The following is a 4,758-nucleotide window of genomic DNA, read 5'->3' as shown; positions in this document are numbered from 1 at the left end:
AGGGGGTGGGGGGGGGGGGGGGGGTGGGTGCATGGTTGTGGTGACTATATACTGCATGTCTCTGATTATTTTTATTTTTATACCTGCAAAGGGGGAGATGGGAGATGCATATTTAGCTAGATTGACTACAGAGTTTGCATATGTTAATGTTTTAAATGTTTTTATTTTGTGCCGTTTTATTCAATTTTGACATGAGAGATCACCATGTGTACTGAGCACAAAGTGTGTCTTTCCATCTGTGTGTAGCACTGAATGCGTGTGTTTGTGTTTGTGTTGCTGTGGGGACAGTAATGGGGGGTAGGGATGTACATAGCGGTTGTGAAAACACCTTGCTTATGTATCTGGTTCTTGTTTGTTTGGGTGTCCATTTGTTTTTGTGGGTGGGGTTGGCGGGTTGTTTTTACGTCTACAGCCACACTCAGTGGTTTGACTTTTCTACCTGTAATCTTATGACTGACTGATGATGCATTAATGATGTGGGGAGGCCACTGGCTACCTCACAGTTTGTGTACAGGTGTGAATTACCTGACAGTGTGTGTACAGGCATCATTCATTGTGTACAGGTGTCAACATCATTCATTGTGTACAGGTGTCAGCATCATTCATTGTGTACAGGTGTCAGCATCATTCATTGTGTACAGGTGTCAACATCATTCATTGTGTACAGGTGTCAGCATCATTCATTGTGTACAGGTGTCAACATCATTCATTGTGTACAGGTGTCAACATCATTCATTGTGTACAGGTGTCAGCATCATTCATTGTGTACAGGTGTCAACATCATTCATTGTGTACAGGTGTCAACATCATTCATTGTGTACAGGTGTCAACATCATTCATTGTGTACAGGTGTCAACATCATTCATTGCGTACAGGTGTCAACATCATTCATTGTGTACAGGTGTCAACATCATTCATTGTGTACAGGTGTCAACATCATTCATTGTGTACAGGTGTCAACATCATTCATTGTGTACAGGTGTCAACATCATTCATTGTGTACAGGTGTCTTTATCCGCAACAGGTGTAATCTCCCTCCACTGGACATACCTTGTTGCCATGAGAACGGATTGAAAGTGTCATGGTATGACTGGGAGGATCACATGGCTATGAGCATTGTGCTGTGTGGTGTACACTGTGGTGTACAGTGTGCTGTGTGGTGTACACTGTGCTGTGTGGTGTACACTGTGCTGTGTGGTGTACACTGTGCTGTGTGGTGTACACTGTGCTGTGTGGTGTACACTGTGGTGTACAGTGTGCTGTGTGGTGTACACTGTGCTGTGTGGTGTACAGTGAAAGTGTCATGGTATGACTGGGACGATCACATGGCTATGAGCATTGTGCTGTGTGGTGTACACTGTGCTGTGTGGTGTACACTGTGCTGTGTGGTGTACACTGTGCTGTGTGGTGTACACTGTGCTGTGTGGTGTACACTGTGCTGTGTGGTGTACACTGTGCTGTGTGGTGTACACTGTGCTGTGTGGTGTACACTGTGCTGTGTGGTGTACAGTGTGCTGTGTGGTGTACACTGTGGTGTACAGTGAAAGTGTCATGGTATGACTGGGACGATCACATGGCTATGAGCATTGTGCTGCACGTAGTGTGCTGTGTGGTGTACACTGTGATGTGTGGTGTACACTTTGCTGTGTGGTGTACACTGTGCTGTGTGGTGCACACTGTGCTGTGTGGTGTACACTGTGCTGTGTGGTGTACACTGTGCTGTGTGGTGCACACTGTGCTGTGTGGTGTACACTGTGCTGTGTGGTGTACACTGTGCTGTGTGGTGTACACTGTGCTGTGTGGTGTACACTGTGCTGTGTGGTGCACACTGTGCTGTGTGGTGCACACTGTGCTGTGTGGTGTACACTGTGCTGTGTGGTGTACACTGTGCTGTGTGGTGTACACTGTGCTGTGTGGTGTACACTGTGCTGTGTGGTGCACACTGTGCTGTGTGGTGTACACTGTGCTGTGTGATGTACACTGTGCTGTGTGATGTACACTGTGCTGTGTGGTGTACACTGTGCTGTGTGGTGTACACTGTGCTGTGTGATGTACACTGTGCTGTGTGGTGTACACTGTGCTGTGTGGTGTACACTGTGCTGTGTGGTGTACACTGTGCTGTGTGATGTACACTGTGCTGTGTGGTGCACACTGTGCTGTGTGATGTACACTGTGCTGTGTGGTGTACAGTGAAAGTGTCATGGTATGACTGGGACGATCACATGGCTATGAGCATTGTGCTGTGTGGTGTACACTGTGCTGTGTGGTGTACACTGTGCTGTGTGGTGTACACTGTGCTGTGTGGTGTACACTGTGCTGTGTGGTGTACACTGTGCTGTGTGGTGTACACTGTGCTGTGTGGTGTACACTGTGCTGTGTGATGTACACTGTGCTGTGTGGTGCACACTGTGCTGTGTGGTGCACACTGTGCTGTGTGGTGTACACTGTGCTGTGTGGTGTACACTGTGCTGTGTGGTGCACACTGTGCTGTGTGGTGTACACTGTGCTGTGTGGTGCACACTGTGCTGTGTGGTGTACACTGTGCTGTGTGGTGTACACTGTGCTGTGTGGTGTACACTGTGCTGTGTGGTGTACACTGTGCTGTGTGGTGTACACTGTGCTGTGTGGTGTACACTGTGCTGTGTGGTGTACACTGTGCTGTGTGGTGTACACTGTGCTGTGTGATGTACACTGTGCTGTGTGGTGTACACTGTGCTGTGTGGTGTACACTGTGCTGTGTGGTGTACACTGTGCTGTGTGGTGTACACTGTGCTGTGTGGTGCACACTGTGCTGTGTGGTGTACACTGTGCTGTGTGGTGTACAGTGAAAGTGTCATGGTATGACTGGGACGATCACATGGCTATGAGCATTGTGCTGTGTGGTGTACACTGTGCTGTGTGGTGTACACTGTGCTGTGTGGTGTACACTGTGCTGTGTGGTGTACACTGTGCTGTGTGGTGTACACTGTGCTGTGTGGTGTACACTGTGCTGTGTGGTGTACACTGTGCTGTGTGGTGTACACTGTGCTGTGTGGTGTACACTGTGCTGTGTGGTGTACACTGTGCTGTGTGGTGTACACTGTGCTGTGTGGTGTACACTGTGCTGTGTGGTGTACACTGTGCTGTGTGGTGTACACTGTGCTGTGTGGTGTACACTGTGCTGTGTGGTGTACACTGTGCTGTGTGGTGCACACTGTGCTGTGTGGTGTACACTGTGCTGTGTGGTGCACACTGTGCTGTGTGGTGTACACTGTGCTGTGTGGTGTACACTGTGCTGTGTGGTGCACACTGTGCTGTGTGGTGTACACTGTGCTGTGTGGTGTACACTGTGCTGTGTGGTGTACACTGTGCTGTGTGGTGCACAATGTGCTGTGTGGTGTACACTGTGCTGTGTGGTGCACAATGTGCTGTGTGGTGCACACTGTGCTGTGTGGTGTACACTGTGCTGTGTGGTGTACACTGTGCTGTGTGGTGTACACTGTGCTGTGTGGTGTACACTGTGCGGTGTGGTGTACACTGTGCGGTGTGGTGTACACTGTGCTGTGTGGTGTACACTGTGCTGTGTGGTGTACAGTGAAACACCCTTTGAAGACCACTCAGAGTACCATCAAAATCACATCGCAAATTGGAGTCTTACAGTGGGCTTTTTTTACGGATATTTTAACAGAAAATCTTGAAAATTAGGGGTTAAACAGTGGTGATCTTAAAAACATGTCTGTCTGTCTGTCTGTCTGTCTGTCTGTCTGTCCGTCTGTCTTAAAAGTGGGGTTCCACTGTAGTAACTAAAATACACATGTCACATTTATTCTGTGTGTGTGTGTGAGTGTGTGTTTTCTTACTTTTCTTTTTAAGCACTAGTGTTTGAGTAATAGCCTATTCCATGTTTGTGTGATGACGCTCAGAAACTACAATGTATCATGCTTTTTTTCTCTTTTCAACTGATCCACAAATCCCTAGCAAAGTGTGTGCTGATGACGATGTTTGTGTGAGTTTTGTCTGAGTGAAGCATGTGCTGCAGTGGACCGAGTTCTGCTGTGTGGACCTGTACCATGTACCTGTTCTGAATGTACCTGTTCTGAATGTACCTGTTCTGAATGTACCTGTATTCAACATGCCAATAATGATCCAGTGATTTCAGTGATACCATATATAAAAAATAAAACCATTACTTCTGACTTTATATTGTCAACAGTGTGTGTGTGGTGTGTGTGTGTGTGTGTTTCTTTGGTTTCTGTGTGTGTGTGTGTGTGGTGTGTGTGTGTGTGTAGGTGTAAAATAAGATTACAAATCAAAATTAACAGAACATGCATACAAATTGTAGTAAAACAAATGAGGGAAAAGCAATCGAATAAAGCAAACAAATTAATTATCGATCTATCAGTTGACAGTAAAAATTACAACATGTCGCATGGCCAATGGTGATAACTCGCTGTGACTTGGTGAACACTTCATAGCACAGAACTCCTGAAATCCTTTAAAGACTTAAAAGCAAGCCCCTGGAGTAGCATTGCCTCTCTTTTGCAAATGTAATATCAAAGTTACATACTATTGTTTTGTAGCAAGCGATGCAATTGTCTATCAAGACGACATGCTTGGCAGATCTGTTATTATCTTATGATAAGGCAAAGAGCAAGGGAGATGGGACGCTCAACAACCCCCCTCCCAAACACACACACACACACTCACAAAACAACAACAACAACAACAAAAAGCGATAAAAACAATAACTCACTAAATTTATGCACAACGAAATCTCAA

This window comes from Littorina saxatilis, linkage group LG7 (assembly GCF_037325665.1).
Source record: "Littorina saxatilis isolate snail1 linkage group LG7, US_GU_Lsax_2.0, whole genome shotgun sequence".
Classification (NCBI taxonomy): Eukaryota; Metazoa; Mollusca; class Gastropoda; order Littorinimorpha; family Littorinidae; genus Littorina; species Littorina saxatilis.
Note: the sequence above shows the minus strand (reverse complement) of the source record.